The following is a 21,219-nucleotide window of genomic DNA, read 5'->3' as shown; positions in this document are numbered from 1 at the left end:
GGGTACCCCCGAGACTGCGCTCTACCCCCCCCCCCCCCCCCCCCCCGGGGGGAGCCGATCACAGTGGCTGCGGCGTACCTGGGGGTAAGGACAGACGAGGCGAGTTGAGTTGAATTATCTTATGTAGCGTGTGGACCAATCAGACACACAATTTTTTGTTATATTCAACAAATAATCCCTAAAACCCCAACAAGCCAACTATGAGGGGCTATGAACCCTTCCCCTGAAATGCAACTAAGACCTCAAAAAGGCAGAACAGGCCTCTGGTTACCATGGTAACCAAGACACCTCTGCCAGATCAGATAAAATGTACAACTTTAAAGTATGTAGAGAGAATCTCCCCCTACTTAATTCTCTCTAAAACAGAAACATACTGTTAGAGGAAATGACTTCTTTCATTAAAGGGATAGTTCACCCGAAAATTTAAATTATCCCATTATTTAATCACCCTCGTGGCATCCTAGATGTATCTGACATTCCTCTTTCAGACGAACACAATCACAGTTATATTTAAAAATGTCCTGGCTCTTCCAAACTGTATAATGGCAGTGAATGGTGCCCCTGTATTTGAAGCCGAAAAAAGTGCATCCATCCATCATAAAACTACTCAACACGGCTCTGGGGTGCTAATAAAGGCCTTCTGAAGTGAAACGATGCGTTAGTGTAAGAACAATATAGATTTTTATAAATGTATAAACTGTAATCTCTATCTTCCGGTCGCTCAAGCAGGCGCGTTCACGACAAGGCGTTCAAGCGTATGACGTAGGCGTAGCGGAAGGCGCAACGTAAGCTCTGGGGAGAGAGTGATGAACGCAGAAGCACAGAGGAGAAAGCAGAAATGTCAGAGGATTTTGATATAAGGCAAGAGGAGAATGAGTTTTTTGCCCAGCCATATTTGTTTGAACCAGAGTATACCAACCAGGAACTCCGCGAGATGGAGGAGGCTGAAGCGGCAGCGGCACAAATTACAGATGTAGTTCACATCGCCTACCTCATACGCTCGAATGCCTTGTCGTGAACGAGCCTATCCCTATAATTCATAGCAAAAACATTCTGTAAATGATCATGCACATGCCCAGAACATTGTGTGTATAATTACTGTTTTGTATAGTGTTTTTATATGTTATACTGTTTTATGCATGTGTTATGATAGATCACTAGTTAATCAGAACTTATTCATAGATAAATTCTTTGTTTACTTTGTTTCACCTGACATGACGCTTATCAAGGCATTTATGACTGTCAGTAAACCAATAAAGATAATTTTAGTTTTGTTTTGCTTTCATTTTAATTCCTTGTAATTAATAATAATAATAATAATAATAATAATATTTTTTTACTTACACTTATGACATTTTTTCCTTTTTTTTTTCCCCTTATGTCTAACATCTCTGCTTCAGATAACTGTAATACTCATTGGATATCATTATCATATAATAATGAACCATGATGTAACCCTTTGAAATATTTTAGCTGGTTATAGCTCAAAAAGGAAATAAATTATAATAGCATCATAATTTATTGCTGTAGCATCAATTAGCTGTTGGCTTATATTTGTTCAGTGTGCTAAATTTTCTCATTAATTACTCAATAATCTGCTTTTAATGGAAAGGGAATATTTGTGTTGACTATACATACATTTCCTAAATTCTGATTTAGATATTCAAAAACTATTCGAACAAGCACTAATGATTACAAAACAAGCTGTGAAAACTTAGGACAACATCCCATGGTTTCCCAAAGGCACCCTGTTACATATTCAGTTCATTCCAGACATCCCACAGATGTCTCTCCGTCACTACCATAGCCGCCATGGACCTGCCCATAGCAGAGGCGGCCTGCTTAGTAGCACGGAGAGCGAGATCCGTGGTGCGGCGCAACTCAGCTACCTCATCAGGAGCCCTCGCCTTTATCCAGGTCTTTCAGCAGGTCAGCCTGATATGCCTGGAGCACCGCCATCGTGTGCAACGAAGCGACAGCCTGGCCTGCTGCTGCGTATGCCCTGCCATTCAAGCGAGATGTATCTTGAAGGCAAGGAGGGAGTTTTAAGAGAGGACGGCTCACCCATAGAGAGATAGCTGGCCAGCGTCTCTTCTACAGGGGGCATCTTCTCATAGCCGTTTTCGCTACCTCATCAGGAGAAAGGCCCTCGCCTTTATCCAGGTCTTTCAGCAGGTCAGCCTGATATGCCTGGAGCACCGCCATCGTGTGCAACGAAGCACCAGCCTGGCCTGCTGCTGCGTATGCCCTGCCATTCAAGCGAGATGTATCTTGAAGGCAAGGAGGGAGTTTTAAGAGAGGACGGCTCACCCATAGAGAGATAGCTGGCCAGCGTCTCTTCTACAGGGGGCATCTTCTCATAGCCGTTTCCGCGCATTGCCTCGATGCTGGCATAACTCGTATGCTGGAATCGATGGATGCGTGAGGAAAACGGTCTCTTCCATTCCTTCTCGATCTCTGTGTGTGTGTCATCGGGTGTCAAATAACGACGACACGGATGCACACATCCTCTAAACGCTTTTGCTAGTGCTCGCCATAATGAGATAAATAGAGATCGCTCTTACCATTTTCTTCAGAAATGCACGCTTCAAACAAAACAGTCAGTGAAGACGAAGAAGAGGATGATGTGTTCTCCCGGTGCCTATTTATACTATAGTCGCACCGGTAGTGACGTCATGGCTGTCGCCGGCCAATGTGTTGTTGGTGTTTTTTCAATGTATGCTTCAGACACGGGTCACAACGAGGCGTTCCCCATAGCGACCCCTAGAGGACGCAGTTCGAAGTTCCCTTGAAAGGGAATCTCATGCTTTACAAAGTGTACTTTACATTATATAATTTGTTTTATTTTTAAATATATTAACAATATTGTTTTTCAATCATTTCATTAGGGAAGAAAGCACAAGGAACGACCAAACAAGGAATTGACAAAAGGTTGATGGGAAACAAAGAAGCGAGAAAAGGAAGCACAATGAAGGCGTATTGTTTATTGAAGATAAAGATCTGTGACACCTTATCAACCTTATCTGCCCTGTATGTTAGCTGAACTGACGAAACCCATGTTAAGGAGGTCAATTAAATTCCCCTTTATAACTACTAGTCTAGACATTCTTATTTGTCCTTTATTATTATCAGACATCTGCTTATGGTGCAGAAAAAGTTTGGATCAGTTTATTAAATCTCTATGTGCTGTGAGTTCATCGTGCATTTAAGAACGCTTTATTTTCACTTTTGCATAATTACAATTACAGAGAATTAGAGCATTTCACTAGGTTTGTAATGAGACGAGTTTGTAAACGTGTTTGCACAGAAAACGCTTTCCGTCAAAATACATAAAAGTGTTTATATTATGTAAATGAAGAAATTAAGACAAAAGTATTGTAAAATAATACTGTAGTGTAAAGTAAAATAATATGCTTGTTATGACAAATTTTTATTTACATTTATTTAACAGTGCATTTCTTTCACAATATATGTGACCCTGGACCACAAAACCAGTCTTAAGTCGCTGGGGTATATTGCCAAATATTGTCCTATCCTAACAAACCATACATCAATGGAAAGCTTATTTATACAAAAAAAAAATTATTCAAGAAAAATTGACACTTATGACTGGTTTGTGTCCAGTGTCACATATTACTATATCCCTGCATCCCAATGTTCAAACTATCCATCCTAAATAGTATGTGAGATTAAAATAAGTGTGTCCCAAAGCATAGTATGTTGAAAAGAGTATGCCAGAAGTCCCCGGATGGTCTACTATTTCAGGTAGGTTTTTGAAGTGTGGATCCGTGCACACTCTGATGGCTAATATTACCCACAATCCATTGCGCTTTGATGAATGATTCGGTTCAGAACTACAAACACGAATAAAAACCGTTAAAAAACTACAAACATGGCGGATGTGCACGACCGACGGTTAAGTATAGAGGTTTAGATAAAGGGGTTTGAGTTACTAGTAATCAACATTTAACCTTGTAAAATTTTTTGTTTAATGTTATCTGTGTTATGATATTTCATCTACAACAACAATGTGAACTTTTATAAACATCCGCTTGGCCATTAACTTTTAAATGCATCATTATGCAAAAAATATGAGCTCTCTGTATAAAGACCCACGGCTGACAGATCAACTTGCTACATAATTTCTCTCCAGTATGGTAGGAAGTTAAATGAAATTAAATGTGGAGGATGTTAACTGTGACAAGATGATTGACAGGCCAGTTTACAGTGACAGGATGTGTGTAATTATGCGACAGAGCGGACCGTTAAAGACGCAATTGTACGACGTTATAGTATGTCCCAAAGCTTGCCTACTCTTGTACTACACACTCAAAAGTGTGTAATTTTTCTTCACCAAAAGAGTACATACTTTAAGTGCATAGTGTAAGTAGGCACATTGGGAGAGTTAGGTATAAACGGAGGTCGGAGCCAGCTCCAAATGTGTGGGACTTGAGCTCCAAGTAGCTGTACAAACCTCCTGGGGCTTTTGATTGATTGATTTAATGTCTTGTACATGACACAGAGTTACAGCTTGTGTTTTATTAACATCTACACCTAACCCAACCCTAAACCTACCCCTTACAATAATGCAAAAATAGTAATTATTGTTGTACAGTGTGAGAAAAATTACGTTGATGTGCGCATGCTCGCGGCGTAAGTCCCTCCCACTTGGAGGTCTCCCAACCTACTTGCGTCGTAAGTCCCTCCCACTTGGAGGTCTCCGGGCTGCAGCAATACATACTTGCATTGGGACGCAGCATATGTCACAATCTCAAGCTGGAGTGCCCATGAGCTCCTCTAGAGGGCACTCCATCCCAGACCTTTGCCACTGTATCCCGGATTCCATTTCCCATAACACCCTCTGCCCAGGAACTGATTGCATGCACACCTGTTTCCTGTCAGTAGGACTATTTAAACAGCACGCAAACACTTACATGGTGAAGTCTTGTTTAGCAATTTGCAGACATTACTGGGCGTTTTCCATGTTTACCTTGCCTTGTTTTTTGCCTTGCCTTGTTTATACCTTACCTGTGTTTTGAACCTTGGACTGTTTCATTGATTCTGTGATTGTTTGCTGCCTGCCCTGACCATTGCCTGTTTTGACCATGATCTGTTTTAATAAAAGCTTGCACTTGGGGAAGTCGTGGCCTAATGGTTAGAGAGTCGGACTCGTAACCCAAAGGTTGCGGGTTCGAGTCTCATACCGGCAGGGATTGTAGGTGGGGGGAGTGAATGTACAGCGCTCTCTCCCACCTTCAATACCACGACTGAGTGCCCTTGAGCAAGGCACCGAACCCCCAACTGCTCCCCGGGCGCCGCAGCAAAAAAATGGCTGCCCACTGCTCCGGGTGTGTGTTCACGGTGTGTGTGTGCACTTTGGATGGGTTAAATGCAGAGCACTAATTCCAAGTATGGGTCACCATACTTGGCCACATGTCACTTTGCACTTTGATCTTGATTGTCACGTCCAGTCAGTTACACTATATTACAGGGATAAAAATAAGTAGTATTATTATATTATAGTTGTTTGGTGTCCTAAAACCAGTGTGAAAGTAATGCAGACTGAAACTGTATCACAACTAAAAAGATGGTTGAGTCCACTTAAAGGCCAGGTACAAGTCAATGCAAAGATTTTTTACCGTTCCGTTTTTTTACAGAATCTTTTACAGTCATTTGACTATTAGAGTAAAGGGTGTAAGTTTTGACAGTTAAAATTTTAAATCATAAGCATGCTTAAAAATAATCTTTTGATCTCTCTAGGCCCATTTTGTTGGATCATTTAGAATAGTCAATTTAGCTGAATATTATGTTATCAGTCAATATTTTTAGTCATAATGTTTATTTTCTTCACATTGTTTATTGCTGTTCTTTGTGAAGTACTCTTTGAGCTTTTGGAAAGGCGCTATGTAAATTAAACATATTATTATTATTATTCACATAGGGCCCAAGAGTAACAGGAGTGCTAGGGAGCCCTCTAGTCCAAGAGCCTTGTTTAATAGACCTTGCATAGGCTATGAGACCCATATATTCAAGTATAAATAAACATTTGTTTTATTGATGGTGGGTTTTCTGTACCAAACTCATCGTGCAGGTAGTCAAGGGCCCATGGGCACTGGCCCCATGGGCTTCTGTGAAACTGCATCAGACAGCTGGTGAAAAAAAGGAAACCCTCACAAGATAAAAGGTTAATTTATTACATTTATTGTCTCCTAAATGATTTAGGTCTAAAACACAGAGGGACAACATTACAGTTATTACCTTTCACACTCTGACAAAATATCAGTTATGTATTTACATCTCTTATATGACATAAAACCTACACTTCATGTTCTAGGAAATGTTTCATATTAATGGCAATTAATGGCAGATGGATCAAAACAAGTCATAGTTTGTATAGTACTGATTACTGAGATGTCCTCCACTGCATACCTGTGATAACTGATTTAAGGAACATTCTGCAAACCTAAATAGAACATTCTATTTCCATAGAAAAAGAAATAAAGAGAGAAAAAAAAACATCATTCTGGGAGCCAAAAATTGTTATCCGGGATGCTTGTAGGAATATTTTATACCAGGGATGTCCAATTTTGCTCCTGTAGGGCCACTTGGAGACAACATATGAATTATAACATCAACTTGGAAAATAAAGATATTTTATCCACCTTCTGGGGTTGGTTGCTCTCTGATCTCTTTGGTGAACCTCTAGTGCAATGCACTGGCAATGTGTGGTTTGGGTGCTCACAGAGACTCAATTTAAAATAGTTGTTAACTGATCATCCTCACCTATTCCACTCTTGAATATAAAAAAGGTCATGTAAAACTTAATGTGGTTTTCACGGTGATGCTAAGAAACATTTTTGGTTCACCATTTTTTTTTCATTTAAACGTTCTTTAAATAATTATATTTCTTGGTGTGAGAAAATTTTTAATGGTCCAGGAAACTTTTTTTCCACTACAAAGAACCTTTTTAAAATGAGTATCGTGGATGTTAAAGCTTCCTCATGGAACATAATGGAAAGAAAGAACTTTTATTTGACTATAATTTACTAAGTAAGCATTCGTAGGTTGATTCCCCTGAAATGTGTAAACACTGGCTCTGTGATAATATGAAAACTAGGGCTGTCAATAGATTAAAATGTTTAATCAGATTAATCACAACCTTTTATACAATGTGCGATCAGTGCGTCAAGAGCACTCATACACACATTAATATAATGGACTCACGCGTGCTTACTGTACGACTCCTGTACACCACCACAATCGTCTCATTTTTACCTTGATTGCAGTCGTCATCCATCAAAACTTTACTAGCGAGACTGGTTATCAAGTCGAGAAACCGTAGGAGCCCATATAAGCACATATGAAAGAAAAAAAATATCAGAATTTTATAGTATGTGTACAGTGCAACAGCAAAGAGGTTTTTTACATTTTAGAGAAGTCAAGTTGCGTAACCGAACAGGACCACATGGTAATGCCAAAAAATCCCTAAACAACCGCCTGCTGACTGACTGCATATATCTACTACAGTACACAAATCCATTCAGTATAACTAAACACAGCAACATAAACATGACAAATCAAAACATTATCGCGAATGTGTGTGGAAACAACGTGAATGTACGGAAATGTCTGTGCCTGTGCATAAATACAATGTGCGATCAGTGCGTCTCTCATCTGGCCATACAGCGGTGGGATGTGTTGACAATCCGTTCAGTCTGTTCTTCACACAGCGCAACGTGTGAGGGCTCGCGCTCTTCAGAGACAATCACAGAATATGACAGAGCTCGTGTTTTAAAGCGAAACACACTGGAATGAATAATTCACTGAAAACGCAACGCGAGTCTCTGTTCTCTCTGCAATCTCTGATGTAATCAGTCTGGTTTCCTTTATATTAGCGCTGTTTTGGACGGATTGTTTGAATGCATTCGCTTACTGGATCATTGGACTGAAAACTTTCCCGGAGTTTAGCAGCTTAAAATTATCTGATCGCAAGCAGAGAAGCAACAGTAATTTTGCGTTAATTGCGTTAAATTATTTAACGCGTTAAGGATTGTAAAATTAATCGCATGTGTTAACGCGTTAACGTTGACAGCCCTAATGAAAACATAACATAATATTGTTTGAGCATCCAGCAACACTGACACAACCATTTTTTTGGGGCGGGACTTGTGGTCAACCTATGTCAGATGGGTTGGCTGTTTGCCATTTTGTTTGGTGACACTAGTAGCCAAAGTACACACTTCACCTTTAAAGCCCCTTTTAGATGTTACAGTTGATACATAACATTCTTACAAGATAAATTAGCTGTTTATCAGATTTTACAATGTGACAATACTGTCACTCAGTATATTTTGGCCTTTTGTTTGCAAAAACATGATCATGATAATGATACATGTCTTTGTAAACTAAAACAAATTTGCTCCTGATAGTATGCAATCCTAGATTACAACAATCTCAAACAACTGTGTGGCTGTGTCTTAATGCAGTTTGTGAAAAGGCTCAAGATTAAACTGTTTTTCTCTCTGTCTGTTTCCTTTTCAGACTGACTGCTGCCATCTTTGAGGGACAAATTCCACAAGGATGTCTGGTCCCACCTACATCAACTTGCACACAAAACAAGGAGATGGGTGTGGAGATACTTTAAGGGGCCATTCACACCTCATAGCACTGCACAAGTAGTTACATGGCCTCCCGGTGTAGCACCGAAACTAAATTATTCACATCATTCAAATCTATCATACATTATTGACTTCATACATATAGGTCAAAGGAAATAATTTTCATAATTTCATTTCAATCATAGCAAACATTTTTGCAATTCTACATTTTTGTGCAATTCTATATATACACAATTTCCGATCAAACCTGTATTAACAAGTGTGACTAAGCCTGTATATCGAATGCACAGAGGATGAGTGCAAAAACTAAACTAGAGATTTTAAATCTCTGTTTCTGTAAATTTCATTCTCTAATTGACTTGACTAAAACCTTAGGTCTGCATTAATAATTTGCAATTAAAACAATTAATATAGACAATTTTATAATTGTAATTATGAGATTGTGTATTTCTATGTTTAATTATGTGGCATATTTTAATTATGCATACCACTGGGAAACTTACCAGTTATGTTGATTTTGCTACTTCCCTTTTATTCATCCAGACCAAGTATCTAAATCTAAATTTTGGTACATAATGGTAGTAAACAATCTGACAATCAAATGAGACCTGCTCACTAAATATATGACTCTGAAAAATGGAGACCTTATTTACCACTTACACTTTTGACACAATTGTTATTTTGTGTTCTTGTGTTTATCTTACTACCCTTTTCTCATCTTACAATAACACCAAAGTGACACCAAAGTGTTCAATTAAGTAAAAGACCTACACGCATTATACCTTCGCCCACGCCATTGGATTCCGTCGTTGGGCCAATTGGGTGGACTTTAACATATAATCAATGTTCTTCACTTCACCTGTCAGTGGTTTTAATTTTGTGGCTGATCATGCATCTTTATATGCAGTTTCATAATTTCTTCTATTGTTTCTTTTTTTTTATTATTTAGGTAAGTTTACTGCCAAATGTACTGACACGCATTTATAGGAACCTAAAATGTAATGTCATTTCTATTGAAACTTGCATTCTATAACCAAACTCACACACACAAATTTTCAAGTCTCACAACTGCATTCTCAGAAAATTTGTGCTGTGTGATTGGAACAAGACTGGACAACAGTGTTGCCAGATTTGGTGGGTTCCCATCCTGTTGGGTGGTTTTGAATTTGATTGTGCGGGTAAAAATCGGCTTGGGCGGGTAGACAAAATTTGGGCTGGTTTGGGGTCAGTTTGGTGGTTTTCAAACATCTAAATTGTATAGGCTAATTGGTTAACAGGGAGGGAGCAGGTCTTGCTGGTTGCGCTGTACTGGCCGACCCGGACCTGGTTTTTGGGCCTGATGCTCCTCGCGACAGCCCCTCGCTGGAGAATCCCCCTGAGGAAGGACCTTCTTTCTCAGGGGCAGGGCACAATTTGGCAACTGCGTCCAGATCTTTGGAACCTCCATGTGTGGCTCCTGGATAGGATGTGGAGGAGTGGTCTGTCTACATTCAGAGTGGTCCGTCACAGGCAGTGATAACCACTATCACTCAGGCCAGAGCCCCCTCTACCAGGCAGGCTTATGCCCTGATGTGGAGTCTTTTCGCTGATTGGTGCTCTTCTTGCTAAGAAGACCTCCTGAGATGCCCGATCAGCATTGTGCTTTCCTTTCTGCAAGATGGGTTGGAGCAGAGGTTGTCGCCCTCCACCTTGAAAGTGTATGTTGCTGGCATCGCAGAGCATCACGATGCAGTGGACGGTGGACTCATCCCCTCTTGGGATCTCTCCGTGGTCCTGGCTGGATTCCAGAGAGCTCCTTTTGAGCCGCTGGAGTCAGTTGAGCTAAAGTTCCTGTCTCTAAAGACAGCGGTCTTTACCGCGCTCACTTCAATCAAGAGGGTGGGGGACCTGCAGGTGTTTTTGGTCAGCGAAATGTGCCTTGAATTCAGGCCGGCTGACTCTCATGTTTTCCTGAGACCACGGCCTGGATATGTGCCCAAAGTTCCCACCAATCCTTTCCTGGACCAGGAGGTGAACCTGCAAGCGCTGCCTTTGGAGGAGGCAGACCCAGCCCTTGCATTGCTGTGTCCTGTTAGCGCCATTTGCGCTTCTGTGGAACGCATTCGGAGCTTCAGAAGTTCCGAGCAGCTCTTTGTCTGCTTTGGAGTTAGAGCTCACTTCACTCTGAGCATTGCCTCCTCCTGGGCGTTGGCAAATGGGCTGGCCGATACCTGATACCTTCGTGAGATTCTACAGTCTCTGGGTTGAGCCGGTTTCTTCCCATATGTTGGGTACTAACAGGTAAATGGCGGGAAGAATGGCTTGGTGTCATGCTTGCGGCACCACTCCCCACTGAGGTGGGACTAAGAGCACCATATTATCTCTCCAGGTGTGTTCTAACTTGACGAACCCTGTGTTGAGGTCCTCCAGCACCCTTCGGCTGTTAGGATCGGCAGAGGAGCCCGAAGCCAGGCTCAGTACTTGTGTCTGCATGGCCATTGGTCAACCCCTGTACTGAGCTTGGTGCCCTACATGTAGTGATTCCCTTTGGACGGTCCCATGTGCGTTTCTTCCACAGTATGGTTTCTCTGTTGGGAAACCTGTGTCTCCATATGTAGCACTGTCCTCTCAGTCAGTCCATATGTGTATTCTCCACGTTACCTCCACTCGGGCAGGTTATGGTCTCCGTAGTGTTTCTTTTCACTTGCGCTCAGGTACGCTTCCCCAGTGTAATACATTTGTTATGGCTACCTGTGACCCTCCCCGCGGTGAGCATCGTTCTTTTGTTTAAGAGTTTATTTTAGCTCACGATGGGGCGCTGGGTCGGTTACACTGTTGGATGTCAAGGTAACTTGGCACACATCGGTATTGCCAACACTCGTAACACTCAGTGCTTGTGGCGAAAGTAGAAAAAGTAAAAAAAAAGTTGGTCTGTTTTACGCCACTGGCCTGAGCGATGGATGTAAATTCTAACGACCCAGACATAACTTATTCAGCCTTTCCGGCTTTGGTGAGACAAATGGCGGAGGGGAGAAGTCTTAAAGAACAACATAAAAGGGTGATGAAGACAACTTTGAAATGTAAGCCATACTATGCCGATAGGGTGGGCGGTTTGCTTAGTGACACGAGGAGACAGGGCTGTGGCACAGCAGAGTTCTTTAACCATGTCATCATGTATCTTTCACCATGTATCCAGATCTTTCAGAAGACCGGCCTGGTAGGCCTGTAGTACTGCCATGGTGTCCAGGGAACCACCAGCTTGACCCGCTGCATGCAGATGTAATACGGCACAGTCTGGAGGGTAAGACGATTTTTTTTCTCTTTTCATCTGACCACTCAATGTTCAACTTAGCCAGCAATAGCCAGACAACAGCGCATGCTGAAGACGTCCCAATAGCATCAACACCATGATGCAGTTTCGAAATTCTCTCATTAGGGAACAGCTGGTGATGCAGTTCAATCTACAGTCTGAAGCATTAGCAGAATCTCTCCAAATGTTTTACTGAAATAAACTGAAATAACAAGCCTTTTTCGCGCTTATCATTAACATTAATGAATGACTGGAATACTTCTTTAAGTTTTAATTTGTCTAGTCTTTCAAATCTGTCTGGTGTACATGGCAGTTCCGAATAACTTTTCCATATAGGGACAGTTCAATATCACTGAAGTTGAACTATTGTACAGTACACCATAAAATCAGTCCATATGACACAACACTCTGGCCTCAGAAGGCTTATGAGAAAATGGCCAAGCAATGATAAAGATGAAATTCGGGATTACTTCCAGATGCCTGTGTAGTGAATTTGCTTTCGCCAATAGTGAAATAGTGTAGTGATGGGTACTCATGTCACCGATGACGTTATGATTCTTGGATCACGTGTCACTTAAGGTGCAAATATAAGTACATCACATAAGAAAGATTGGTGGGATACCTAACTTGTAGAACCTCTTTCTGTATCATCAACACAAGGAAGACAAAATAAATTTTATTAACAAAAGATAGACAAGAGTAATCAACAACTACTAAATGAATACCATGAATGAAAAAGGAATAAAGTGCATAAAATGCAAGTGATTAAGATTAAGAGATTACTCTGAAACAAATAAGGAGAAGAACCTTATTATGCATCAAACAAATACGTGAAAGATTATTTGTTATCAGCTGTAATCAGCTATACAATATCTAATGTAAATTAGAAAAATCATATACTGATAATATATAACAATGCCAAGGTCTCTGGAAGAGGTTTGAATAAGTGATATTTGCGTTCTCTGTGTTTGAGTGAGCAGTCCGATGACAGTGACTTCTTCCACTGGTTGTGCTGGTAACAATGCTGTGGGGAAAGGAGCAGGAATCCGTTTCAACAGCCTTGAACATGAAGTGCTGTAGGATGCTGATCTCCTGGAGCACCAAAGGGTACTAAAATCTGGAACACACAGATGTGGCTCTGGAGTAGGTGCAGAAGGTCCTTGCCTGGAACACGCAAGCAAAAGTACCTTGAAGTGATGGTTTGCTGGCCGGAGCTTAACCCTGTTGCAAATGTCTGTGTGTCTTCTGCCTCTCTGGGCTAGAGACTCAGAACTTGGTCGATCCACTTTGTCTCTCTAGGAGACTCAGGATGTGCTGCATCTATTGTTGTCTCGCTGGACGAAGACTCTGAAGTCTGAATGTAGAGTATCTCTTTCCTCACAGGCTGGAGGCTCAGAACGTGATTGTATCTGTTGCTGCCTCAAAAGCTGGAGACTCAGGACTTGGTATCTGTTATTGTCTCTCTGGACGAAAGACTAAGAACATGGTTGTATCTCCTATTTTCTCTCTGGACGAAAGACTCAGAACGGAGGTATCTGTTGCTGCATTCCCGGTAACAGAACTCAGACTCAGAACGGAGGTTGATCTGCTATTGTCTCACCCTTGCAGGACTCAGACTCAGAACGAGTGCATCTGTTCCAGTCTCTCTGGAGGAAAGACTCAGAACGAGTGTATCTGTTAGTGTCCCTTCCCTGTAACAGGCCGGAGACTCAGAACTTGCTCTGTTAGTGTCTTTTATCTGACAGGACTCAGACTCAGAACAAGGAGTGTCTTTTGGAACGGTTCCTTTATCTCTTTCCGATGAGGAGGAGATTGCAACTTGGCGCTTCTCCGTTTCCATGCTGTGATTGGCTGTTTCCATCAGAGTGGGGGGTACACACATTTAGAAAAGTGTCACTAAAGTTCTACCGATGCATTATTCACTTACCAAACCACAACCAGAATAAATTTGGCAATGTTACGAATGCATTAAGTCCAAACATGATAAAGATTGAACTGTCATGCATGCATTCATTTGTCCATTAACAGCTGAGTTTGTGTAAGATGTTGCACTACACATAGCTGTCACTAAGAATACTCATTTCTCTGAATAAGTATAAGATGTGTGTGTTGTAGTTTGCATCAGTTTAAGGTTTGAAAACATAGTTATGAATGGATTTGTATGGATCTCTCTTTGTTTCACCCACTGCTGTTGCATCTGGAGGTCCTAAGGAATTTTTATGGCAGTCACAGACCAGAACCTTAGGGATCAGTCTCTGGGTGGGTGAAGGGCAGAAACTGCATTTTGACCAATGAGAAGTCCTGTCCTTCCCGGGCTTGGTACCAGAGGTCTTCTTCTTGCCCTCTAAGAGGTGTCTGGCGGTTGCCCTGGCATCTTTATCTGATGGCGTTGGACAGTTTGCTTATGTTAGTCCACCAAGATCCAATCAAAATGTAGCAAACCTTTGTCCACTATTGTGGTCAGAGAGGGGCCCCGGCATAAACTGGTCCCTGGAATGTGCTGTCCACACCTGACATTCCCACCCTGTGGAATTTTCTTGATTGGTGGGCATATAATGAATACTGGGCCCATCGCCTATCCAAGCTAAATTATATTTTGCTGAGTGAAAGATTTTTTTTTCCTTGGCTGTCAACACTGTCACAAGACAAAGATCAAGCCTGCATCCTATTCATGTCGACACACTTATTTTTCTTAACCACGACCAAAGACAGTAGGCCCATGTGGCAGAAGGGCAATGACAACAAATACTAAGTAAATTCTGTATTATTCTATTATAAACTACTGCAAAACCTTTGAGTTAAGATCTAAGTGATGTGAGTACAGATTCTTTACTGTTATTAGTGTTTAAGACCTGTGGAATGTTATATGAGGAGGCTATTGTTGTATAATGTTGTTAAAATTATTAATTTAATTTTATTGATTAATTAATGATCAATTTTATTAATATATGCTTTCACATATTTTTCAACGTCAAAGATGTGGATATTAAGGTTACAAATTTATAGTGGTGCATGTGCGTTACAATCTATAACGGGTTACTTTGTATATGTTAAATACAAAATGATTTTAATGTCTTTACAATACATTTAAGATATGTAATTGATGCAAATATTGGGTTATCAATTAATAAACACTTGTTGACACTTGTTGTCATATTTTAAAGTAACATAATCCATGAATACTCAAGTAGTTATTGTTTTGACAAGTAACTGACATGTAACCCCTAGCCTTTGCCTACATTTTTGCAAAACTCTAAAAATGTACCCATGCAGTACATACAATGCACTGCAGTTTCCATCTGAAAATAAAACTAGAGGCAGTAAAATGCCAATAACTTTTAGACTTTTTCACAGAAATTGATTACTAGTTTGTGCATGTAAATGATCTCTAAAGCTATAAAACACCACCCGAATCAGTCATGTTCAGTGCAAAATGTGCAGTTCTGGGGGTTTTCCAGTATTACGGTTAGGAACCACTGGACTTCTGAGGTAGCACAATAGTTTAATTATCTACAACTGGGGTCTCCAACCCTGCTTCTGGAGAGATACCTGGCCACACTTCATTTTAAGGTCCAGTTCTCACTATTAACTAACTATTAACTATGACTTTTGCATTAATATACTCCTAATTACTGCTTATTAATAGTTAGTAAGGTAGTTGTTAACTTTAAGTATAGGGTAGGATTAAGTATGTAGAATATGGTCATGCAGAATATGTGCTTCATAAATACTAATAAACAGCCAATATGCTAGTAATATTCATGCTAACAAGCAACTAATTAATAGTGAGAATTGGTCCATATACTAAAGTGTTAACAGTTACCGTTCAGCAGACTTCAATTCCAGTTTGGGGTCAGTAAGAATTAATTTATTAATTATTAAGCAATTAATTATTATTAATTAATTCTTGAGCAACAAATCAGCATAATAAAATGATTTTTGAAGGATCATGTGACACTGAAGACTGGAGTAATAATGCTGAAAATTCAGCTTTGCATCACAGGAATAAATTACATTTTAAAATATATTCAAATACAAAACAGTTATTTTAAATTGTAAAAATATTTCACAATATTACTGTTTTTTGTTGTATTTGTATCAGATAAATGCAGCCTCGGTGAGCAGAAGAGACTTCTTGTAAAAACATAAAACAATCTTACTGTTCTAAAACTTTGACCGATAGTTTACCTGTCTGTAATTTTTAAATTATCCTGAACACCTTGATAGCTAATTTGGGTGTATTTGATTAGGGTCAGAGCTGACATCTGCAGGACATAGGTCTCCAGGATCCCTGACCTACAACAAAAAAGAGAGAATTTGGGTGATAAGCTAAAACTAATTTCTAGCTAAAAATGAAATCAAAAGTGGAAAATATTGGCCAACAATGTATACATACACACACACTGACCATTAACTGCAACTTTCAGATGGCATCTTTATTGTTTTAGCTCAATTGTCACTAAATGGATCACACAGGATTGTGGGATAAAATAGGCAGCGAAGGATACGTCTATGCTGCCTTCAAAAATCGATCAGATGAAGGCATCTGAGCAGACAGGATGTGACACAATGACTAGATTCGGGCATGCCTTATTCCCTTCCTACCTCCATATGCTGCCTGCATTTTTCAGCTTTCTGACACAGCCAATGGGTGCTTCTTAAACGGAAGGCTTCATCCTGCATAATTTTTTGTTTTGTATTATATAATGGAATTAAACAAGCTCAGTGCTGATTCATTTTCATCTAATTGATTTTCATGAATTGGAATGTGTTCAAAGGATTGTGGGTGATAGAAGGATGTGAAGGATACACCTGATGCATCCTTCAAAACAGGCCGAACGTAGGATGCAAAACAAAGACTGCCTACTAAGCATCCTTCAAATTGAGACATTCTTCAATGGAGCTTGATGACGTGGCAGCTGAGATATGCAGCTTTATCTGGACACATCCTTCCAATTAGGGCCTTTCGCACTGCGGGAACCTTTTGATAGTACCAGAACTAATTGTGGAACTACCCACTTTTTGGCGTTTTCGCACCGCCGGAACTGGGTGCGATTTTAGTACCGGACTGCCTTTTTCGAGAACCAAATTAGCTCCTACTCCGGAGCAGGGTCTAACCAGCACAACTGGTACTAATCGTGACGTAAGTAGACATTGATTGGTCAAACGCGTATGAAAACGCCCTCACCCGCCATGATTTAAAACGTCGTGTAAACATACTGTAAACATTGTGTCAACTTATTTCGCAGGTATGGAGAACAGCGATAGATGGACGGACGCTCAAGTGCAGTCACTTGTAGCAAATGTAGCACTGCCAGTTGTCGTTGGAGATTCTTAGTCCTCCTTTCCGTTCTTTCAATCGCTTTACGTATACGTCGACTTTCCATGTCCATTATTGTGAAACCCGCGAGACACAACAAAAACACAGCTCCGATCACAGCGTCCTCCATCCTCCTGTTGTTAATGTTGTTCTTCTTTGTTTCTGTTGTTGAACGCCGCGCACAAATGACGACGCTGTCGACCGGCTTACGTCACTTCTTAGTACACACTCTCGGTGCGAATGCAACCCTTTAAATGGTACTGGGAAATAGTTCGCGCAAAATCGTCCCAGTACTTTAGTACTGTACATTTAGTTCTGGAACTAAAGCGGTGTGAAAGGCCCTATTGAGAAGCACCCAATATGTTTTGGAAAAAACTAAATGTGCTTTTAGTGTCACCCACTGGGCATCATGAAATGTGCACCCTAAGTGCAATGTACTATTTTTCAGAAATGTTGCCACAACAGGCATGTTTCTACCAAAGAGACTGAGTTAGGTAATTCTTAGTTTTATTTCCAAAAAAATTTACTTAGACTATTTTACAGTAAAATTGCATATATTACAATGTTAAACTATTTACCATTTTTCACCATACATGGCATGGTAACTTCCAGTTTTATTCTGTATAACTCCTTGGTGTATATAAGTTTCATCATAATCAGTGACTGTTTTTGAAGAAAAAAAATATAGCATTTTTACAACAAAAAAAAAAAATTCACACTTGTAAATTTAGTTATTTACTAATTTTGTGAAATTAAAGCATCTATTTGTCTATCCCTTAGTGTTGGGTTCGAGTCCACCTTTGTCGAGTCTGAGTCGAGACCAAGCCTGTAACTTACCGAGTCCGAGTTTGAGTCCAAAAGGAGCTGAGTTGGACTTAAGTCTGAGTCCTTAATGTTCAAGTCCGAGTTGAATTACATTGGTAAAAATAATTGAAAATGCAACTGACTTTTTTTTTTTTTATTGAATTGGAACTCAAAACTGAGCCATTAAATTAATATTTTAACTTTTACAAACCAATGGCAATATACATTTAACAAAAAACTACTACATTTTGCCATTTAATATTTTTATTTCAGGTCATTGTCACCTCAACTAGTTTCCTGTCTAATAAAATTTATTTTAAAGCAAAAAAGTCATATAGAGGTATATGCAGAACTTTTAAAAGTTTATGAAAATACAAATTAACCTGTTTCATTATTGTATCATTATTGTGTCCTGCAGTTCAACAGCTGACACTTCAATTATTTGATGCCCCAGTCCTACATTTACAGAGGATGCAGAAAACAGAAAAAGAGCTAGTAGTCATAACAAGTTAAATGCTTCATTACTTTATTTAATCTGTCTATCAATGACAAGAAACTCATTTTTGAACAGAGCTCTGTTCTGGTAACTTTTTAACAAACAAAAAAAAAAAATTCACACTTGTAAATTTAGTTATTTACTAATTTTGTGAAATTAAAGCATCTATTTGTCTATCCCTTAGTGTTGGGTTCGAGTCCACCTTTGTCGAGTCTGAGTCGAGACCAAGCCTGTAACTTACCGAGTCCGAGTTTGAGTCCAAAAGGAGCTGAGTTGGATTTAAGTCTGAGTCCTTAATGTTCGAGTCCGAGTTGAATTACATTGGTAAAAATAATTGAAAATGCAACTGACTTTTTTTTTTTTTATTGAATTGGAACTCAAAACTGAGCCATTAAATTAATATTTTAACTTTTACAAACCAATGGCAATATACATTTAACAAAAAACTACTACATTTTGCCATTTAATATTTTTATTTCAGGTCATTGTCACCTCAACTAGTTTCCTGTCTAATAAAATTTATTTTAAAGCAAAAAAGTCATATAGAGGTATATGCAGAACTTTTAAAAGTTTATGAAAATACAAATTAACCTGTTTCATTATTGTATCATTATTGTGTCCTGCAGTTCAACAGCTGACACTTCAATTATTTGATGCCCCAGTCCTACATTTACAGAGGATGCAGAAAACAGAAAAAGAGCTAGTAGTCATAAGTTAAATGCTTCATTACTTTATTTAATCTGTCTATCAATGACAAGAAACTCATTTTTGAACAGAGCTCTGTTCTGGTAACTTTTTAACATGAGCTGCAATGAACACTGAAAATATAATGTACTGTAACACACAAACAGGGCACTAAATCAGGGTCATTTTGCTTTTCAGAAATACAAGTGATGTGACCATTTTTTGGGTCAAGCTTGCACGATGTGGTCTCATGATGATGCCACCTTTAATAAAGACACGCTCTACTGGTGCAGAGGATGCTGGTATAGATAACTTTCATTGTCAGAGAACAGAGCAGTGGGAATTTTCCCCTGTTTGTAGACCAAAATTCAAGTGCAGTATTTGTGTCTGTTTCTTGAATGCCATCAAAGTACTTCTGTATCTGAGTTGAAATGTTTGACTGCTTAGCTGAGTAGCTCCGGTGCTTGTGGGCTCGATAGCGGGCTAGAAGTTGTGGCCATTTGCCAGGAGGATAGTCTGTGTTTGCATCACTGCCAACTTCAGAATTCAGCATGTCTCCACCTACAGTGGCCTCAACTTCTGCAGTCAAAGTATCTGAAAAATAATAATCATGAAAAAATCACACACATTAAAATGTATTATCTGCCGTATGCCTACAGTGTATTTTATGCTCTATTAAATACAGATTATATGGTAGACAAAAAATAATAATTTTTTCCATAAAATGATGCAGAAAAATCAATGTAAAGTTATTTAAGCAAATAAAATGAATTACCTATAAGAAATCTTTTCAGATCTTCTCTGAATTTCTTCTCCGAAATTGGATTCTCATTGTTGGTTATGTCTAGATCAACCCAGTTAAGGCCAAATTGAGGATCAAGCATCGCAACCAAGAAATACACATCATGGTCAAACTGGTCTTCGTTCCGATTTTCCTCAACCATTTTGGTTCTCACAAAGATCCCAGAGAACCTCTTTGAAAGGGACTGTCGAAGGGCTATGGCTAATTGCCGGCAATGACTTCTTGACTCTACTGGAGCAGATGTGTTTAAATCCAGTACCGTGGGGACCACCAAACTAATAGTCACCATTTTCTCACCCTCTGTAAGGTCTGTTGCTTCCACAAAAGGAGAGAGAACAGCACCTAAATCCTTCAGCTGATTCCATTCCCCAACTAAAAAAAGAACATGCTGAAAGTATGTACTGCAAATGTGGATGAGAGCCCTATGGTCAAGTGCTGTAAGGGCTTGTAGTTGCCTGAATGTGCTATTCCAGCGTGTGGATGTAGCTGCAGGAATTAATCAATGTGTCCCAAATGCAGCCTCAAATCGCTCTTTAAACTGAGCACTTGTGTGAAGTAATGAGGGGAATTTTGACATTTTGGAAAGTGCTGAAGAAAAGGCCTCAGCTTCTTTCATACCATCATGCACAAATAATTGCAGAATGTAACAAAGTTCGTAGTTCAGGGAAAAAGGAGGTGGGAACCGGCGAATATTTAAACGCAAAACTTTAGGGGAAGAGCGGGTACGGTTGCAACACTTTTTGTATTTCCTTCAGTTTCTCAGAGACTGTTTTTAGTGGAAAGCCAAAATTTTAATACATTAAACCCACATCTGTCAGATACCCACCTGCATTGCTCTAGCATGCGTAGGTATGATAATATATGTACAATTTATATTTAACAGGGGACGGTTGCAACAGTCCACAGGGACAGTTGCAACATTCATTAAAATGTAATAATAATAATAAAAAAAAAACATTATATAACATCATTATGCAATTTCTTTATTTTATTTGTGAACAGACAGGGTTCAATTGTTAAATTTGTTAATTTGGCCGTATAAAGACAAAGAGTAAAAGGAAAAGTAACAACCAGATTTTGGTTAATTATATGGCCTACAAAAAAATTTATCTACAAGAGACATTGAAAATTTACTGAAATACTTCTGTGAACTCCTCTGAACTGTGTGTGTGTGTGTGTGTGTGTGTGTGTGTGTGTGTGTGTACA

The sequence above is a fragment of the Sinocyclocheilus rhinocerous genome, unplaced genomic scaffold (assembly GCF_001515625.1).
Source record: "Sinocyclocheilus rhinocerous isolate Xijiao unplaced genomic scaffold, SAMN03320098_v1.1 scaffold190, whole genome shotgun sequence".
NCBI lineage: Eukaryota > Metazoa > Chordata > Actinopteri > Cypriniformes > Cyprinidae > Sinocyclocheilus > Sinocyclocheilus rhinocerous.
Note: the sequence above shows the minus strand (reverse complement) of the source record.